The following is a 22,314-nucleotide window of genomic DNA, read 5'->3' on the forward strand; positions in this document are numbered from 1 at the left end:
TCTCCCTCACTGAGAAAGAAGGAGGCAGATTAGTCAGGGAACCTTACAGGGAGAACATGGAAGATTTGATGGCTGAGTGGGACTTGATAGGTATAGTGCCAAAGAAAGGCTTAATTACTTGGTCCAACAGAAGAATAGGAAAACATTACATTGCAGCTAGACTTGATAGATTCCTACTATCAGGAAACTTATTATTGGAAGATATAGACATAAGTTTTGGGGTCTCAGACCATAAGCCCATCTCTTTATCTCTCATGGAGAAAGAGAATATGGGCCCAATCCCCTTTAGATTCAACCCATTATGGCTGGAAGATGAAAGAGCAGTAGAAATAATTCAAAGATAATGGGGCAATTATGTTGAAGGGTCACCATCATTTGTGCTGGAAACAAAACTCAAAATGGTGAAAAAAGCTTTGAAAGAATGGGCAAAAGACCACTATGTTGAACCAAACCAAGAAAAATCAAACCTAAAATCCCAACTAGAGGTGCTCTATCAGCAAATGGAAATCAATCCAGTTGAAGAGCATCATATAGCTCTTGAAAAAGAGCTTACAATTAAAATTTAGAACATCAATAGGAGGGAAGAAGAGAAATGGATGTTAAAATCAAGAAGTCTCTGGTTAAAAGTCGGAGACAGGAACACAAGATATTTCCATAAACAGGCTAAAGCAAGATAAATGAAAAACAGGACAAGATAAAGGCAATACAAGACTCTAAAGGGAAAACAATCAAGGGATATGAGGAAATAAAGTGGGCATCTCATCAATATTTTAAAAGCAGTATCAAAAGGAGCATTGAGACAACAAAGAAAGTGTAGACAAAATGCTTAATTAAATACCATCCATCATAACTAAAGAGGATAATGAAGTATTGTACAAACCCATGGAAGAAAATGAGGTAATGGAAGCAGTATGGAGTTTGAGAGCAAATAAGTCACCTGGGCTAGATGGTTTCCCTGTACATTTTTTCAAAGCCTTTTGGCCCTTAATAAAATATGACCTATGCAGAATGTTGGAATGGACAAGAAAGAAGCAGAAAGTTGGGGGAGAAACCAATTCTACCTTTCTGGCCTTGATCCCTAAAGATGTCAATCTTGCCTCTTTTGCCAAGTTTAGACCTACAAGCTTATGCAATGCCTCCTATAAAATTCCCTCTAAAGTTATAGTTGTTAGATTGAAAATAGCCATAAATAAATTGATATCAGAGAATCAAAGCGGATTTATAGCCAAAAGGCAGATAATAGACAACATAATGTTAGTACAAGAAGCAATTCATACCATCGGCACTTCTAATATCAAAGGTATGGGAATAAAGCTAACTATGGCTTTAGCCTTTGACAAAGTTGACCATGACTTTCTACTCAAAGTCTCGGAAAATTTTGGTTTCAGCCCTTTATTTGCTGAATGGATAAAGGCTTGCTTACCATGGATAGCTCCTTTGGGTCAATGGAAGACATTTCCAGCTCTTTCAAGCTTCAAGGGGATTTAAGGCAAGGTTGCCCCTTGTCCCCTCTTTTCTACATCCTAATGGTGGATTCATTAAGAAGAAGATTAGAAATTGTTCGTTTAAATGGAGATTTAATAGGTCTGCAAATTGTCAGAAGAGTAAATACACTAAGCCACGCACAATATGCAGATGACACAATTCTGCTTGGTGGAGCATCATCAATCATAACCAGGAGATTTAAACAAATTCTACAAGATTTCACTCAGGCATCACGAGAACAAATCAATATTGTTAGAAGCAAGACCTAGAGATGGAACACCCCAGATAACAAAATGCAAGAAATTGCAAATATTCTCGGTTTCAAATGGGAGAAAGATTGGTCTACTTTCAGTTACTTGGGTTTGCCCATTTCCTATAAAAGGCAAAACCCAAAGACAAAGCATCATTTCCAAAATCAAGCATAAAATTAATTCTTGGGGCGCAAAATGGCTCAATACAACAAGAAGAGTAACTCTTGTAAAATCCATTCTATCCACCCTTCAAATGTACCAAGCTTCAACTCTTATGGCACCAAAGAGTATTCTTGATAGCATCAACAAAAACATCAGAAAAATTATATGGCAAGGAGGCAAAATCACAGGGAAAAAATATAATCTAGTAAATTGGGAAACAATCAAGTTAGACATAGAAAAGGAGCTCTTAATATGAGGGACTCAGTACTTTTGTAAGTCACAGGGTTCGTCAGATTTGAGCATTAGGTTCAAATTCAGGGGAATTTAAAAGCTTTAATTTCGGTTCGACGAAATTTTGTACAAGATCAACATAAATTTTGGTGGTTAATTCAAAGGGTTAATAGAACATCCTACATACCTCACCAATTCTAGTCAATAGATTGTTACTGGAGGAGGAGATTACCTGCAGAAATCTGACAGTTGCGAGCAATTTGACGAAGAGATGCGACGTCGTCAAGCTACTCCGTGAAAACGACCTCGATGTTGATATAACCAACCTGTAGTGCTTTAATGTATGTGCAAGGTACATATCAATGAAGAATCAATATGGGTTACTTAAATGGTAAGGGTAGGTTTCAATGCGAGTTAAAAAGAGAAAATCTACGGGAGTTACGGGTGTCAATGTGAGAGTTACATAGAGGTAGGGTATGGGAGTTACAGCTGTCATTGTGAATTAGGCAGGGACAAGTTATTGGTTCTGGTAAAGTTAAACAATTTCAAATAATAAAATTAATTATTTTTTAAATTATAAATTTATATATATTAAAAATGGGTTCATATTCTTACAAAGTTTATTAATTTGGTATATAATATATATATATATATACACATTTTCAGTACGAAAAAAGCACAATTTATATTAATATCATAGGAGAAATTTATAAAAGATAGCAGTTGTTCCAGCAAACAATAGCCAATTTGTCATAGACAATTTATAAACAACATGCTGTAAATGCAGGTACCACCTACCCTCAATAAGAAAATAGCAGAGTGATCTATTCTGAGTAAGCTATGTATGGGGGACTGTATGATATAAACTGAAAACAGAAATAACAAGATTACAGCCCTCAGTGGTATGCCTGATTTAGGATACAATATAACCCTGTTGAGAAAGAAAAACACCATCTACGAAGGAGAAAAAATCCCACCTCGCAGAGGACACTGTTTTATGCCCAGTGGCCAGGCAGTCGATTATCCATCAACAAGAACAAAAAAACAGACCTCAGTATTGCCCAGTAGATAGTCTATATCCCTGGAAGAAGAAGGTCCTCCATGACATAGATGTTGTTCTCCCAAAAGATATCCATATGCCATTTACCATGTTCTTGGGACAAACCTTTTCTGTCAGCTTGCTCATTTTGAGATCTGCCTATGTGCTGGATTGAGTAACCATTTTGAAGTTGCCAGTAGATCTCGATTCTCTTCATCCATCCTAGTAAAAAAGGGTTGTTTATGAGAGCCTTTTCTAATACATGATCGATTATGATCTTGGAATCTCCATATACATGTAAGACAGGGATGTTTAAAAAGTTGTTGAACCATAATAAGCCCCAAAGAGCCATTGCTTCCGCTTTGTTGTTGGTGCCATTTCCTCCGTTCCAGTAAAGACTGTAGGTTAGTTGTTCATTTATGGATATCCAAACCCCACAAGCACATACCCCTTTTTGTGTAGCGCCATCAAAAAAACCCATTGGATACTTTACTATGCCAACAGGGATTACTACTTGGTTGTTTAGGTTGGGGAAGAAAGACGTTGTAGTTTGTTGTAATTTTGTGAACGACTTGCTAAAACTCCTCTCTCATGTTCTGGAACAAGAAGTTGTTCCTCCATTTCCAAATTGTCCATAAGCAGATTAAGGGAATGGGTCTCCAAGAGGGCTTATGTGCACTCCACCATTCCAGTGAGTCCTTAATGGAAGAATGCATTATAAAACAGAAACCAAAAAAATTAGACAAGTTTTTCCATACCTGAGTGGTGAGCTTGCATTGCAGGAAGATGTGATCGTTGTTTTCAGCTTCAGCTTTGCAGATAGAGCAAATACCCGACCCTTGCCACTGTCTCTTCTGTAGATTCTCCCAGATGAGGTTTTTGTTGTGAAAAACTAGCCAAGAAAAGATTATGATTTTGCTTGGAATTCCTATTTTCCAGAAAGTTGTGGGAAATTGCCGTCCTGATTGAAGTGTTGATATTCTGGAAAAGGATAGATAAGTATCAGCTACACTTATACTATCAGTCCTCATCTTACCTTTCCATGTGAGATAATCTCGGGGCTCCGTACGGCAAATACCGATATTTTTTATGTTTGACAAGATCTTGTTCCATTGTAGGGCCGCTTGGCCATATAGGCCCATACTGTGTGCTTCTTTCCAGATCGGTAAAGGGCCTTGCCAACCTGCAATGGCTTGGCCCCATACGAAGATGCCTGCACCATGTAGAGTATTTTTAATGTTCTCAGGTATAGAACATTCCTCCCCAGCTCCAAGGATTGGATCCACTGCGATTAAAATATTGTTTCTGTTCTGAAATCTCCATGTGAGGTGTTGTAAGAAGAAAAATTGCATTTTCTGGAAACTTCTCCAAACTGCAGAGCCTTGTTTGATGCCAATGGTGCCTTTCTTGTACCAGAAATCGAAATCTTTATTGCCCAGGTACTTTTTTTGTATGGTATTGCTCCAGGTGCCTTTCCCAAATAAGCCCCTCCATAAGGATTTCATCAATAAAGCTCCTCCAAATTTTCGAAGATCCATAATCCCCCAACCTCCCAATTCTTTTGGAAGAGTAATCTTGGCTCCTTAATAATGCTTGCTGGTATATGAAATAGGTGTGCCCAGTATACAGTTAGTTGTGCTAAGACTGCTTGGGCAAGAGTAACTCTCCCCCCATCGACAGACATTTGCACTCCCATCCAAATATCCTTTTATAGTATCGATCAATGATCCATTGCCAATCCGCTCTAATGTAGCAAGCAGGTTTTAGGTGGTATCCGAGATACTTCATTCCCTCCTGAATAGGAGTTGCTTTGATACGATATAATCCTGCAATGTAATCAATGGTTTCCTTGTCGCATTTCCCATGATAGATTACAGATTTCCTTTCATTAATCTGTAATCCTGTAGCCATTGTAAATTTCTTTAGGATATTAAAAAGACATAGCCACGTGAAACGGCAGAGCATACCCAAAATCAATATGTCATCTACGAATAGACTGTGTGATATGCTGTTGTTTTTGCTTATCATCAGAGGCCGAAAATGTTCCTCCATAACTACTCTTTTGATGTGCAGGCTTAGGCAATCCATTGCCAGGATGAATAATAGCGGGGATAGTGAGCATCCTTGCCTCAGTCCTCTAGCAACTCGAAAGAATTTAGTTGGGTGTCCATTAATCAGGATGGCAAAATTTACCTTGTCCACACATGCCATTATCCAATTTGTACCAATGTTTTTAAAAACGACCAGCTCAGAACCAACTCGACCGAGTTGGTTCGAGCCAGGCCTGAGATTATCAACTTAGCCAACAAACCGATTCGGCCAGCCGGGTTAATACCGAGCCGGCCGAGTTCGTATCAACCCAGCCGGGTTACGTACAGCGGCCAGTGAACCCAAAAAAACGGCTTTTTTTTTTTTGCTGAGTGTGGGGGACTCCAAAGGGGTTTATTAATTGGTTTGTTGGTCTTTGGGGTCCATTCCCCTCTCCCAAACCCTATTTAACCCACTCAACCCCTCTCATTCTCTCACAACCATCTCATGCATTTGAGTGAGAATTTCAGTGAGAGTTTGTGAGGAGTTGTTGAGTTTGTTTTTGGAGCAGCAGTGAGGAGTCTTGGGCAAGCATTGTAGCTAGAGTGAGGAGCTTCTTAGGCAGCCATTTGGAGCAGCATTGAGGAGTTGGTTTCTTGGAGCAAGCTTGAGGAGGCAGTTTGTGCCTGGAGGTATTTTTTTTCACTTGTACAAATCCATTTTCGCTTATTAAATTTTAGGTGCATATCTAGAAATCCTAAAGAGTGTTTTTTGTGAAATAAATGAACATTGAATCAATGTTTTTTTTACATTTTCAAATTGTTTGCTTTCATTTCCAAGTCAAAAAATGGCACCTAGAGTGAAAGATGTTGCTTGGGCATATGTTGAAATGGTTGAAAGTCAAATGCATTGCAAATTTTGCCATAGGAAAATTAAGGAAGGTCTTGGGGGCATTAATAGGCTAAAACAACACTTGGCAGGGATTAGAGGCCAAATCACTCCATGTACCTCACCAGAAATTGGGGAGATTAGGAAGGAATTGTTAGCCAACTTTGAGAAGTTTAAAGAAGATAAGGCTAGGCAAAAAGAGTTAGAGGCTGAAATTGGGAGGAAGAGGAATATACAAAAAATGATGGCTACCAACCCCCATTTTGATTTTGAGGGTTCTTCCTCTATCCCTTGTACTGATGCATCCAACCCCTTCCGATATGTTCCTCCCTCTTTTGAGTCTATTCAAGAAAAGGGAAAGGGTAGAATGAAAAAGGGTGATATGAATATCAAAAGTTATTTCACTCCCTCCTCTCCATCAGATGCACATGGTCCTCAAGCTAGTAGAAGTCAAATGCAGCCCACTTTAGATGACCATTGGAAGAAAGAATTGAGGGAGACTACTTGTGATTACATAGCTAGATGGTGGTATGATGCTGATATCCCCTTCAATGCTTCCCGTTTACCATATTATGAGCCTATATTTGACGCCATACAAGCTACTGGAAAAGGCTTCAAAGGCCCTACTATGCATGAGCTAAGGGGGTATCGTTTGCAGAAAGAAATTTCATCCATTAATGAGTATTTGAAAGATTTCAAGGACTCATGGGCAAGATGCCCAAGATGTACCATCATGTCAGATGGATTGACTAATCAAAGAAATCGTACCATCATAAACTTTCTTATCTTCTGCCCACAGGGAACCATGCTTTTAAAATCAGTGGATGCATCTGATAAGGTAAAAGATGGGCAATTGTTGTTTCAGCTATTGGATGAGGTCGTTGAGGAGGTGGGGGTGGCTAATGTTGTTCAAGTCATCACAAATAATGCCTCTAACTATGTTCTTGCTGGTAAACTGTTAGAGGAAAAACACAAGACCATCTTTTGGACCCCATGTGCTGCACTTTGCATAGACCTCATGCTTGAGGATATTGGAAAATTAGATTGGGTCAAAAACACTGTAGATCATGCCAAAAGCATAACAAAATTTATCTACAACCATTCATGGATTTTGAGCCTCATGAGGAAACACACTAGGGGCAGGGATATTATTAGGCCTGCCATCACTAGATTTGCTACTCATTTTTTTGACATTGCAATCTATGTTTTCACAACATAGAAACTTGCAAAAGATTTTTTCCAATGAAGAATGGAGTCAAAGCCAGTGGTCTCACAAACTAGAAGGCAAAGAATTGAAAAAGAAAGTTAATGAAGAAATATTTTGGAGAAAGGCAGCAGAGATTGTGAAGCTTGCTGAGCCACTGGTTAAGGTGTTGCGGTTGGTGGATGGGGAAAGATTGGCTATGGGTTTCATTTATGAGGCTATGGATCAAGCAAAGGAGCAAATAAAGAGGGCATACAAGGATAAAGTGGCTAAGTATGGGCCCATTTGGGCAATCATTGATGAAAGATGGAACAATCAACTCCATCGCCCTATACATGCAGCGGGGTATTTTTTGAACCCACAGTATCATTATAAAGCTAAGGAGACAGGATCTTTGAGGGGGGAGGTTAGAGATGGACTGATTAACTGCATTGATCACATGATCCCATCAGAGTCGGATCAGTTGGAGATACACCAACAGGTCACGACCTTCACCAATGCCTCGGGTACCTTTGGGAAGAACCTAGCAAAGATTGCAAGAGAAGCAGATGAGCCAGGTAAACAAAAATTTCAATTTTCAAATTCTTAATAGTTTTTTTAAATTTTGTTAAATCGTTTATAATTTGAAAGTTGGATATAATTTGTATTTTTGTTGAGCTAACTCATTACACTCCTATGTTTTTTGCAACACAATGGTGGGAGGCTTTTGGTAGCCATTGTCCTGAATTGCAGAAGTTTGCAATTCGTATTTTGAGTCAAACTTGCAGTGCTATTGGGTGTGAGTGCAATTGGTCTGTCTTTGAGAGGATTCACACAAAGAAGAGAAACCATTTGGATCAAAAACAGTTAAATGATCTAGTCTATGTCCAATACAACCTCCGACTCAGACGCAACCAATTGTTGAACAAAAGACCTGATTCAGATCCCATTGTGTTGGAAGACATTGATCCAACATCAAATTGGGTAGTGGAGAGTCATCCAGCAGAGTTTGATTCTGATGAGGATCTTGATTTGGATTTACATGGGGAGGCATCACTCGAACATGATGTTCAGTTGAATGCAGATCCTGATCCACTTGTACCAGCCTCAGCCTCACAGCCAGCAAGTCCTCCAGTTGCAAGTGCTTCCTCTGCTCAGCCACGACAGAAGCGCAGCCGCATATCTCGTCTATCTCAGATTGCATACGCTGCACAGCCTGTTAGTGCTACCACTTCTACGGTTGCAGTTGGAGATGATGACGAGGAGGAGCGATGGGGCCCCGTGTCTGACTCTGATGATGATCCAGAGATTGATCCACATGATCTTGGCTCCTCTGGCAGTAGCTACTAGCCAGTAGTACTAGTCACAGTTTACTTTTGTTGTAGAGGCCATTTCTAGCCTCCTTGGTTATGTGTTTTTGTTTTAATCGTGTATGTATTGGATAGTGCACTGGGTGCCATTTTGATAGAATGGATATATTCATGAGCCTACTTTGATCATATGTTGTCTTCCATCTATATTCTAACGCTGTGTGTTTGGAAACATGAATGAAAATCTTTAAAATTACGTTTTTTTATAAAAAAAAAAAAAAAAGATATTTAATGTATTTTTTACAACGACTGAGTCATTGAAATCGAGTCGGCTGAGTCGATACCGAGTCCGAGTCGGAGTTGACCCTCAGCCGAGTCGGAGTCGGAGTTGGAGTTTTAAAACATTGGTTTGTACATTTGGGACTGAGGCCAATTTTGGTAAGAACACATCTCAGAAAGCCCCAATCCAGGCAATCATATGCCTTCTTTAGATCAATTTGGAAGATGGCCGCATCTAAATTTTTTGTATGGATCGAATGCAAACTTTCCTGAGTATTTGCAACAACATCATGAATGAGTCTATCTTTTAGGAATCCATGTTGTTCCTGTGAGATGAAGCGCGAGAGAGTATTCCGCATTCTGCCAGCAATAACCTTTGAAATGATTTTGTAAATGGTATTGCACAGGGAGATCGGCCTAAAATCCGAGAAGGAATTAGCATTTTTTCTTTGGAATAAGAGCAATGTAAGTTGATGAGATGTATTGGTGAATTCTACCCATAGTTCTAGATTCATCGACCATACTCAGAAGGTCCTTCTTTACCAATTCAAAGAAGTGAAGGAAGAATTCAATCGTCCATCCATCAGGACCTGGACATTTATCCCTCTTGAAGGACTTCATTACTTCTAGAAGTTCTTCTTCGGAGACAGGTCTGTAAAGTTCTTCATTCTGTTCATCTCTGAACATTGTAGGATAAGGTTCAATTCCCCAGATAATATCTTCTGCCATTATATTTTCATTTCTACTAAATGTTTCCTGGAAATACTGTACAGCCGCATTACTTATATCATCATGAGATTGATGTGTTTTCCCATCCCCGTCCCTAATCTCCCAGATTGTATTTATGTTGCGGCGATGGTTTGCATAACGGTGGAAGAATTTTGTATTACGATTCCCTCGCTAATCCAGATTGCCCTGCTTTTTAATCTCCATGTGGCTTCTTCAATAGACAGTAAATTTTTTTCCTAATTTCCAGTGCTTGTATACGAAGGCGGACCTTCATGGGAAGGCATTGAGAGGACATCTTCAAGAAATCCTATCCAATTCCTTCTGAATGTCATCTAGGTCTTTCCTATTTGCTTTTTGCTTCAGTATTTGCCTACAAATGGAGGAAAATGAGAGTAGGTTCTATGAGCATTACCTGGATGTGTCGCTTTCTGGTGTGACACCATCCATTGACTTTTTTTCCCTAGCTGTTCCTTCACAGAGTTTGTCAGCTTTGTTTTGTTGTAGACTTTTCTTCCATGTAAGCGGCCACCCGGACGGAGCGGGCATTGGTCATGCAGGTGTCTTGTTCTGTGACAGAAAGAGCAACGGAATGGCACCCCCCAGTAGTCCAATCTCTGATGGAGATTGATGTCTTCCCAGTGGAGGTTGATATGATCAGGAAAACCACCACGGTATTCCTTCTCAATTAGAATCCATGCTACTCTCTTGTCTTTTGCACCAAGGCATTTCGGGTCCACGTATACAAATTTACCTATGGCGTTTCCAATATCTGTTAAAGCTTCCTTAGTCCATAATTCAATCGACAATCTGGGTAATTTGACCCAAATGAGTTTGTTAATGGGAGTGTTGTGCAGGGGATTATAGCCAATGTACCAATTATGCAGGGCAAGGAAGCTCTTCCCATGAACCCAGGGGATGGATCTGATTGTCTCAAGATCCTCATGACTGAGAAAGTGGAAACTATACCATCCTTTCATGAGTCTAACTATCGTGGGTAGATAGCCAAGCAAAGATTTCCATTTCCTTCCCAGCCAATTCCTCATCTCAGAATCCTCCATGTCCGGGAAATACCATCGGCCAACTAAGGCACGCTTCTGTAGACTAATAGTGCGGTCTACCAGGGCGGCGCTATCAAGAATAATAGTCAGGGGCGGAGAAACGATTTTAATGGGGAGTTGTCTATGTTTACGTTCTCGGTACTCATGTTCGTCACCCTGTAGTGATTGGGCCGGTTGGACTGTAGCTGGCACGTTTATTTCACCTAACGTGGACTGCCAAACATCTAAGGATCGTGACCCCATATGGAGCATTTCTGCCTCCATAGTGGCACAGATCAATGCAGAGGTGGCAGACACATCGGATTCTATTTCCATCTGAGGACCCTGACTTGAAACGTGACGGGGAGGGGAGACACGAGACCTGTCAGAGGGAGAGACAAATGGAAGGTACCGTCTGACTAGAGGAGAGATGGGTTAGGTCCAGAATAATGATAGCATGTGTGGGAAATTTAAATAGACGACTTATGTCCTTGGAAAGGACAAAACCCCATTTAACGAGGAAAAGGGATGAACGATTATTTAAGGGCCCCCATGATACAGCATGACACAGGGATAGAAAGACGTCATCATAGTACACTCCAGAACCGGAGGCATATGCAAATGTACCTTCGACAATCCAAAATGCCTGATATGGAATGTGTGAGGTCAAAGAGTGAATGGGAATGTGGGACGAGTGACGTGAGGCAGAAACTTTTGGGCGGTGAAAGTGTGGGAAGGCAGGACGAGTGACGAGGGGCAAACCTTATGGGCAGTGCTGTTGACACGCTTCTACCTATCTGCTGTGAAAAACAGAAACCTTTCCCCTGAGCTACTGTTCCGGCCACCGAAATAACCAGTGCCCAACCAGAGCGAAGAAAGAGCTAGAGATGCGAGACTGTAGAACTCTAAAAAACTCTGAATTAGCAAAATAAATGTGAAATGCGGGAAGGTAATTGAAGGAGAAGAAAGTAATCTCAAACTCTCCCCAAATCCATAGTTCCACGAGAAACATTCGGTCTGTAACGACAGTGTAGATCTACAAAGGTGGCCATTAAAATACAATGAAACCGGAAAAAAACTTAAGCCACACTCAAAATTTGAAACAGTTGACAGTCAGCACATAGATCATTAAATTACAATGCAACAGCATATACATCCCTTGCAATTACACCATAAACTTCCTATCCGGAAACTGAAACCTATGCATGGGCGAGAGATAATGCAAAAATCTGGTAAACGGCACCAAAAATGGTGGGATGTGGGTGCTCCGCAGACAGGAATTGTAAAAGGGAAGAAATTTTTGACTTCTAGACAGGAAGGCATGAGCCCTAAATCTTTGTGCATACGAAGAAAGCTATTTAAAAGACAGTACACCTTTAAAACATGAAGGAAACCAAAGGAGATGCAAAACTATACCATTCTTTTTATATTTGAACAAATTTTGTGGGAAATTTCAAGCATACCTTGGTTCCAGGTCCCTCTTGGGAAGAATTCCTTATGCAACCGTGAGGGAACCTCTGTATAGTCTTCCTCCCGGCCTTATATCTCCGAGACCCAAAAGAAAAACAAATTATGTGCTGCCATGGTTCCTTGGTTCCAGGTCCCTCTCGGGAAGATTCCTTATGCAGCTGTGACGGAACCTCCCTATAGTCTTCCTCCCGGCCTTATATCTCCGAAACACAAACGAAAAACAAATTCTGTGCTGCCATGATTCCTGAGGAGTTGTAAATTAGACTGTGAGGCGCTAATGGTATTTCACCATCAAAACGAGGGACCATGACAGGTCGCGCCTTACCGAGGACACTGATAAGCTCAGTGGCTAAGCTTCGCAGCGGAGAGAGTTAATAACCCAGATGCCTTACCTTACCTTCCTTTGGCTCCTAAGGTTTCGAACACCTGTCCATCGCGAACAATGGATTCTACAACCAAGTCCACAGGCCAACTCCAGAATCCACATCTTCCTCCTCACCTCTAACCATTTGTCAGCTCTCAAATTTTTGGATATATTTTATAGTTATTTATAGATATAAATTATGAATTAATATTATATATGTGTTATATATATTGAAAATTTGAAATATGTATATAGTTGAATTTAATGGCCAACTTTTTTTTTTCAGCACGAAAAAAGCACAATTTATATTAATAACAAAGGAGAATTTACAAAAAATTGTAGTTGTTCTAGCAAAACAAGTGCCAATTGTCATAGACAGTAAACTTCATGCTGCAAGGGCAGGTATCATCTGTCCCCAAAATAGAAAGAAAAAACACATTGGGTCCTTCATAGAGAAAAACACTATATATGGGTGGTTGTATGAAACAGAACCAGAAGACAGAGGTAAAACCAGATTACAGCCCACAGTGGCACAGTAAAACCCTGTTAAAAAAGATAGACACCATCTGCGAAGGAGAGAAATCCCACCTCGCAGAGGACACTGTATTATGCCTAGTGGCCAGGCAGTTAATCCATCAACAGGGACAAAAAGCAGTGTTCAGTATTGCGAAGGTGAAATCTATATTCCTGGAAGAAAGAGGTCCTCCATGATATAGTCATTGCTTTCCCAGAAAATGTCCATATGCCATTTGCCAAGTTCTTGGGACAGACCTTTTTTTGATAATCTGTCGGCTTGCTCGTTTTGGGATCTGTTTATATGCTGAATTGTGTATCCATTTTGAATTTGCCAAAAGATCTCAATTCTCTTCATCCATCCTAGTAGAAGAGGGTTATTTATGGATACCTTCCCTAAAACATGATCAATTATGATTTTGGAGTCTCCATGTATATGTAAGACAGGGATGTTTAAAAAATTGTTGAACCATAATAGACCCCAAAGAGCCATTGCTTCCGCTTTGTTGTTGGTACCATTTCCTCCATTCCAGTAAAGACTGTATTTTAGTTGTTCATTTATGGAAATCCAAAAACCACAAGCACATATACCTTTTTGTGTTGCGCCATCAAAAAATCCCATTGGATACTCTAGCAGAGAAATACTGTGCCCACAGGGATTACTACTTAGCTGTTTGGGCTGGGGCATGAAAGCGCTGTAATATGAAATAATTTTGTGAGCGATTTGCTGAAACTCCTCTCTCTTGTTTTGGAACAAGAAATTGTTCCTCCATTTCCAAATTGTCCATATACAGATTAAGGGAATGGGTCTCCATGAGGGCTTCTGTACACTCCACCATTCCAGTGAGTCCTTAATGGAAGAATGCATTATAAAACATAAACCAAAAAAATTGGATAAGTTTTTCCATACCTGAGTGGTGAGCTTGCATTTCAGGAAGATGTGCTCGTTGTTTTCTACTTCAACTTTACAGATAGAACAAATGCCCGGCCCTTGCCACTGCCTCTTCTGTAGATTCTCCCAGATGAGGTTTTTGTTGTGAAAAACTAGCCAAGAGAAAATTATAATTTTGCTTGGAATTCCTGTTTTCCATAGAGTTGTGGGAAATTGCCGACCTAATTGGGGTGGTGAAATACTGGATAAGTATAGATAGGTATCAGCAACACTTATACTATCAGTCCTCCTCTTCCCTTTCCATGTGAGATAGTCCCGGGGCTCCCTACGGCAAATTCTTATATTTTTTATGTTTGCCAAGATCTTGTTCCATTGTAGGGTCGCTTGGCCATATAGGCCCATACTGTGTGCTTCTTTCCAGATCGGTAAAGGGCCCTGCCAGCCCGCAATGGCTTGGCCCCATACGAAGATGCTCGCACAATGTAAAGTGTTTTTAATTTCTTGTGGAATAGAACCAATGTTTTAAAACTCCAACTCTGACTTCGACTCAGCCGAGGGTCGACTCCGACTCCGACTCCAACTCGGTATTGACTCAACCGGCTTGATTTCAATGACTCGGTCGTTGTAAAAAATACATTGAATATTTATTTTTTATAAAAACACATAATTTTAAAGATTTTCATTCATGTTTCCAAAGTTCAAACACACAGCATTAGAATATAGATAGAAGACAACATATGATCAAAGTAGGCTCATGAATATATCCATTATATCAAAATGGCACCTAGTGCACTGTCCAATACATACATGATGATGATATAGAGATCAAAACCAAAACACATAACCAAGGAGACTATAAATGGCCTCTACAACAAAAGTCTGTGACCAGTACTACTGGCTACTGCTAGAGTTGCCAACATCATCTCGCTCAGTGTTACTTGGAAGTGGTAGCGAAAGTGGGAGCGAGAGCGAAAACAGGAGCGGGAGCGACATTTTCAGAAGCTCCTGGTTTGGGAGCGAATCCCAAAGGAGTTCGACAACCAATGTCACTAACATCAAGGTACATAGAGGGATTGGTGCTCTTGATTAAATACGAGTTACATACCCTAATACATGACAAAATTCAATGGAAACATTGCAATCCTCCAATCCTGAAATCCTGAAAAACTGATAAGTCTGCTGGATTTTGAATGAAATCTAAAATTCTACTTTCTCCATATGAAATCCAATGAGGCCAGAACCACTCTCAAACATCCTGGGTCATTTCATGGTAATGTTAAAAATTCAAGTAAAAGGATGACAATGAAGATTAAGGAGAATGTCACTTTTACTTTAAGAATTTAACATTACCATGAAATTTGAATAGCATATCAATACTAGGACAGGGGAATGGACCCCAAATAGCATTTAACTAATTTAGAAAACACCTTGGAGTCCCCAACACTCAGCTAACAGTTAAAAAAAAAATTTAAAATATGAAAAATCGCATTTTTTTGGGGTTACAGGCCGCATTCATTGACTCGGCCGAGTTATTGCAGAACCGGTCGGGTTGACCGAGTCATGACTGACTCGGCCGAGTCATGCAATAACTCAGCCGAGTCAGTCATGACTCGGCCTCCCGTTCCGTTTTTTCTGCCGGGTCACAAAAAATCCCAACGACTCGGATCAACTCGGTCGTTTCGGATTCGATTCGGCCGTTTTTTAAAACATTGAATAGAACATTCATCCCCAGCTCCAAGGATTAGACCAACTGCAATTAAAATTCTGTTTCCGTTCTCAAAACTCCATGTGAGATGTTGTAAGAAGAAAGATTGTATTTTGCGGAAACTTCTCCAAATCACAGAGCCTTGTATGATGCCAATGGTACCTTTCCTGTACCAGAAGTTGAAATCTTTGTTGCCCAGGTACCTTTTTTTAATGGTATTACTCCAGGTGCCTCCCCCAAATAAGCCCTTCCATAAGGATTTGCACAGTAAAGTTGCACCAAATTTTTGAAGATCCATAATCCCCCATCCCCCCAATGCTTTTGGAAGAGTAATTTTAGCGAGTTTGGCTAGATGAAATTTCTTCTTTTCATGACAGCCTCCCCAAATGAAATTTGCTGTAAGGCGGTTTAGCTCCTTAATAATGCTAGCTGGTATATAAAAAAGGTGAGCCCAATATACAGTTAACTGTGCTAAAACCGCTTGGGAAAGTGTAGCTCTCCCTCCCATCGACAGACATTTACACTCCCATCCAGATATTCTTTTATAATATCAATCAATGATCCATTGCCAATCCGCTCTAATGTAGCAAGTAGGTTTTAAGTGGTATCCGAGATACTTCATTCCCTCTTGTATAGGAGTTGCTTTGATGTTGTATAAACCTGCAATGTAATCAATAGTTTCCCTGCCACATTTTCCGTGATAGATTACAGATTTCCTTTCATTGATCTGTAATCCTGTAGCCATTGTAAATTTCTTTAGGATATTATAAAGACATAGCCAAGTGAGACGGCAGAGCATACCCAGAATTAATGTCATCTACGAATAGGTTGTGTGATATGCTGTTGTTTTTGCTAATCATCAGAGGCCGGAAATGTCCCTCCGTAACAGCTCTTTTGATATGCAGGCTTAGGCAATCCATTGCCAGGATGAATAATAGCGGGGATAGGGAGCATCCCTGCCTCAGTCCTCTAGCAGCTCGAAAGTAGTTAGTTGGGTGTCCATTTATAAGGATGGCAAAATTTACCTTGTCTACACATGCCATAATCCAGTTTGTACAACTGGGGCTGAGACCAATTTTGGTGAGAACACATCTTAGAAAGCCCCAATCCAGGCAATCATATGCCTTCTTTAAATCAATTTGAAAGATGGCTGCATCAAGATTTTTTGTATGGATCGAATGCAAACTTTCCTGAGTGTTTGCAACGGCATCATGAATAAGTCTATCTTTTAGGAATCCATGTTGTTCCTGTGAGATGAATCGCGAGAGTATTTCGCATTCTGCCAGCAATAATCTTAGAGATGATTTTGTAGATTGAATTGCACAGGGAGATCGGCCTAAAATCCGAGAAAGAATTGGCATTTTTTTCCTTTGGAATAAGGGCAATGTAGGTTGATGAGATATATTGATGAATTCTACCCTTAATTCTGGATTCCTCAACCATACTCAGAAGGTCCTTCTTTACTAGTTCAAAAAAGTGGAGGAAGAATTCAATCATCCATCCATCCGGGCCTGGACATTTATCTCGCTTGAAGGACTTCATCACTTTCAGAAGTTCTTCTTTGGAGACAGTTCTATATAGATCTTCATTCTATTCCTCTCTGAACATTGTAGGATAAGGTTCTATTCCCTAGATGATATCTTCTGCCATTATATTTTCATTCCTACTATAAGTTCCCTGGAAATACTATACAGCCGCATTACTTATGTCATCATGAGATTGTAGTGTTTTCCCCTCCTCGTCCCTAATCTCCCAGATTGTGTTTATGTTGCGCCGATGGTTTGCATAATGGTGAAAAAATTTTGTATTACGATCACCTTCGCTGAACCATATTGCCCTTCTTTTTAATCTCCATGTGGCTTCTTCAATAGACAGTAATTTTCTTTTCCTAATTTCCAGTTCTTGAATACAAAGGCGAAACTTTAAGGGAAGGCATTGAGATGACATCTTTAAGACAATCCTATCCAGTTCCATCTGAATGTCTTCTAGGTCTTTCCTATTAGCTTTTTGCTTCCGAATTTGCCAGGGCTTTACTTCCTTCCGAAGGGATTCTAGTTTGTCAAGGAGGTGCTGAGAGGGGGAGGAATATGTGAGGTCAGGGTGTCTCCTCTAGGCTTCTTGTACAAGCTCATTGAAATCTGGGTCTTCCAGCCAAGTTCTGTTGAATTTAAAAGGAAGGCCCTTTCGGATTCCAACGTTTCTCCATTGCAGTGTTATGGGTCTGTGATCAGATGTGAAGTTGTTGATGATTTCGGTACATAAAATGCCCAAACATTCAATCAGCTTTTCATGGACTAAGAAACGATCCAGCCTTTTGGCCAGATATGCATTTCCAGATCTGCCATTATCCCAAGTGGGGGCAATTTTGGCAGGGCAGATGTCTACAAAATTGTATGTAAGTAGGGCGTCTTGGAGAGGGTCCATCTTCCTGCCACAACCCCATACTTCATCACTGCTTAGTGTACAATTTAAATCTCCCACAATGATTAAGGAAGCCAGTTCCATTATTTCTGACGAGAGGATCTGATTCCAGAAAGTAAAACGGTCCTTATAAGGAGCATATACATTGAGTATATGGATATTTCCAGGTATACCACGAAATCTGGCTTCCAGCAGAATGCCAGCAAAACATCTGAATGCCTTGACCGAGACCCATGATGGATCCCATAAGGCCACCAGTCCCCCTGAGAGGCCAGTTGAATCAGTTGCAGTGATATGCCAACTCGGAAACATTTTCCGAAAATATATAACAGCTTCTGAACACTTATGCATTGTTTCCTGAATGAGGATTATATTTGGATGTAAGGAAAGGAACAAATCTTTGAGAGCTATATATTTGGGTTCAGCTCCCAACCCCCTGATATTAATGGATATAATACGAGTCATGGAAAAGGTTCAACAGGCTGCCTTGCTCTAAGAGTCCCGTGGGAAGAGAGATCAGAAATAGGAACATCAATGAGGAAGCGATCCATTGGAGAGGCATGAGGAATGTTGGAGTTTCTTCCGCGAAAGTGTCTGCTACCCCGGTTTTGCTTCTGCCAGACAGTAATATTACCAGTCGAACTAGGGCTAATGTGAGAGGAGGAAGGTGCTATCGGTTAATGTATGGTGAGGGAGTGTAGATCCAGGGTCTTTTTCTTTAGGAGAAAGTCTAGGTCGCTTCCTATTGAGTTTGGAGAAGTTGTTGTGGGAGAATTTGGAGAAGTGACAAAGGGGCAAGGTCCTTTGCCTTTTATTAGACGAAAGGATGTTGTAGGGGAGGGAGTAGGTGAGGGTATGTAGGCAATGTGCGATGATGAGGGTATATTACTATAAGGGGCGGGAATTTCCTGACAAGGGGTAGGTTCAGGTGGAAGGGGGGAACTAGGGTGAGCTGGAACACCCGAAAATGGTGATGCTGACCTTCCAGAATTAAATGGCGAAGATGGAACGAAAATAGGAGAGATTCCCCTAGAGCCTACAAATGGAAGTAAATGAGGGAAGGTACAGTGAGAATTACCTGGAAGTGTCACTTTCTGGAGTGACGCCATCCTTTGACCATTTTTTCCTGGCAGTACCTTCGCAGAGTTAGCCAACTTCGATTTGTTGTAGACTTTCCTTCCATGTATGCGGCCACCCAGACGAAGCGGGCACTGGTCTTGCAGGTGTCTTGTTCTATGACAGGATGAACAGCGGAAAGGCACCCCCCAAAAGTCCAATCTCTGTTGGAGATTGATGTCTTCCCAGTGCTTCTCAATTAAAATCCATGCAACTCTCTTATCTTTTGCACTGAGGCATTTCGGGTCCACGTACACAAATTTACCTATGGCATTTCCAATATCTGTTAAGGCATCCTTAGTCCATAATTCAATTGGCAGTCCAGGTAATTTGACCCATATAAGTTTGTTAATGGGAGTGTTGTGCAGGGGGTTATAGCCAATGTACCAGTTATGTAGGGCAAGGAAACTCTTCCCATGAACCCAAGGAATGGATCTGATAGTCTCAAGATCCTCATGGCTGAGGAAATGGAAGTTGTACCATCCTTTCATGAGCCTAACTATCATGGGTAGATAGCCTAGCAAGGATTTCCACTTCGTTCCCAGCCAATTCCTCATTTTAGAACCTCCATGTCCGGGAAATACCAACGGCCGACTAATGCGCGCTTCTGTAGACTGATAATACGATCCACGAGGGTGGCGCTATCAAGAATGATAGCCGGGGGAGGCGGAATGGTTTTTATGGGGCGTTGTCTATGTTTACGTCGACGGAGCCCATGCTCGTCACCCTGAATTGATTGGGTCGGATTGACTGGAGCTGGCACATTTATTTCGCCTAGCGTGGACTGCCAGGCATCAAGGGGACGTGACCCTGTGTGGAGCATTTCCGCCTCTATAGTGGCATGGACCAGTGCAGAGGTGGCAAACACATCAGATTCAATTTCCATCGGAGGTCCCTGACTTGAAGCGTGCCTGGGGAGGGTGACACGAGGCCTGTCAGAAAGGGAGACAAAGGGAATGATGCTGTCTGAGCGGAGGATAAATGGATTAGATCCGGATAAATCGTAACATGTGTGGAAAATCAAAATTACGACTTTTGTTTTGGAAAGGACAAAGCCCCTGTTTTTGAGGGAGAGGGATGTATGAGCTTTTAAGGGCCCAAAAGATACGGTCTGACACGGGGATAAAAAGCCACCGTCATAGTACAAACCCAGAAACGGAGGCGAATGCAAGTGTACCTTCTACAGTCCAGGATTCCTGATAAGGAATGTGTGAGGTCAGAGAATTGCATGGGAATGTGTATTGAGTGACGTGAGTGAGAGACTTTTGGGCGGTGATGATGTGGGGAGATGAGACAAGTGACGAGAGCAAACCATATGGACGGTGGCATCGACACGCGCTCATCTACCTGTCCTGAATACAGAGATCATTCCCCCCTGAGCTACTGTTCCGGCCACCGGAAAAACCAGTACCCAGCCATAGCAAAGAAAGAAACCAGAGATGCAAAGCAGTGGAAACTAAAAAAAATAGAAACTCTGAGATAGCAGGAAGAAAATTGTTGAAGATAGTTTATTCAAAACTCCCCGCAAAAACTTAATTCACGATATGGCTTTGGTCTGAAACGACAGTGGATAAACTATGGAGATGGCTTTTAAGCTATAAGGAACCAAAAGAAAAAATGTAAGCCACCCTCTGAATTTGAGAAACAGTTGACAGTCATCGCATAGCATATTAAAATACAATGCAACAGCATATACATCCCTTGCAATTACACCATATATTTCCTATTCGGAAGCTGAAACCTATGCATGGACGAGAGATGATGCAGAATTCTGATAACCAGCACCAAAAATGGTGGGCTGTGGGTGCTTCACAGACAGGAATTTTGAAGGGGATGAAATTTTTTACTTCTAGACAGGAAGGCATGAACCCTAATAATTGTGCAGATGAAGAAGCTTAATAATAGACAGTACCGCTTTTAAAAGAGAAACGGGTGGAAACCAGTAAAGGTGCAGAAACTATAAGATTCTTTTTATATTTGAGTAAAGTTCGTGTAGAGTTTTAGGCATACCTTGATTCCAAGTATCGTGACGGAGCCACAGTATCGTTCCTGCTGGCCTTTATCTCCGAGATACAAAGGAAAAATCAGAAACCAAAAGAACTATGCTGCCGTGGTTCCTTGGTTGCAGGTCCCTCTCAGAATGCTTTCCTTCTGAAACCGAGACGGTACCTCCATGAATTCTTGCCTCCGGCCTTTACTCCCGGGGCCTGCGTGTATTCTTCCTCCCGGTCTTTTATCTCCGGAAAAACAAACGAAAGAAGACTGTGTTGCCACGTTCCCGTATGGCGAAGCAAATCCTCAGCTGAAACGTTAAATGGGGATTCACCGTCAAAACGAGGGACCAAGTTAGGCCGCGCCTCGCCGAGGACACTGATAAGCTTACTGGCTAGGCTTGATTAACGTTGCAGAGTATGTCATGGCTTGTCGATGTTTTTCAAGGGCTAGTATTTGATATTCCTCTTCCTACTAACTAGTGCTTACTCACCCACAGCATCCTTGTCTCTACTGCAGTGACAATAACGCCGAACCCTCTTTAATGGCCAATTTAATGGCCAACTTTATTTGAACCTTACCACTAAATTCGAATTCGAATGGCCAACTTTATTTGAACCTTACCACTAAATTCGAATTCGAATTGAACTTTATTGTTGTTGAACTCAAACTCGAACGGTGGTCTACCACAAGCCCGAGGATCAACCGTAAATTTTGGAACTCTATTCTAATTACTTTTAATTGTTTTGTTTTTGGTAATAGGATATTTAGTAGATTTAATTTTATCACATAATTGATCTAAGTGTAATTTCATAAGGCAAGTAAATTTTTTTTATGTAGAAGTCATGGTTTCCATAGTGCAAGTTTTGAATGTAAAGGTGATTTTTAGAAGAGAGAGTTTAGAGGCAATACAAACTCAGAAATTTGTAGAGATAATTAAAAATGGACTTTTGGTTCTGAGAGTTTGTAACCTTGCTTTGATACTAGAATTCATAAATTTGACAAGTTTAATAATTGTAAAGTTGTGAGAACAATCTATAAATATGAAGAGCCCTAAATTTATAATTTAGTGCAAACATTCCATATAAGACATAAAAGATACATAGATTTCCAATTTACTCACTGATGCAAATACTTGGGATTTAGAAAAATACCTAGTTTTCAATTTGAAGGTATTTGTTGTTCTCGCTCCCGCTACCGCTACCAAACTGACTTTTCC

General features: G+C 40.8%; 1 protein-coding gene across 1 annotated transcript in view; it reads right to left on the reverse strand.

Annotated features, from left to right (window-relative positions):
* Window positions 1-21,660, reverse strand: part of LOC149189828 (uncharacterized) — a 130,595-nt gene extending 108,935 nt beyond the window's left edge. The window contains exon 1 of the mRNA XM_089411954.1: window positions 21,114-21,660. The gene's annotated coding sequence lies outside the window, so the exon portion shown is untranslated. The remainder of the gene's footprint in view (window positions 1-21,113) is intronic.
* Between the last annotated feature and the right edge of the window lie 654 nt (window positions 21,661-22,314).

The sequence above is a fragment of the Pinus tabuliformis genome, chromosome 3_1 (assembly GCF_031772625.1).
Source record: "Pinus tabuliformis cultivar Carrire ecotype Pingquan chromosome 3_1, CPIR1, whole genome shotgun sequence".
Classification (NCBI taxonomy): Eukaryota; Viridiplantae; Streptophyta; class Pinopsida; order Pinales; family Pinaceae; genus Pinus; species Pinus tabuliformis.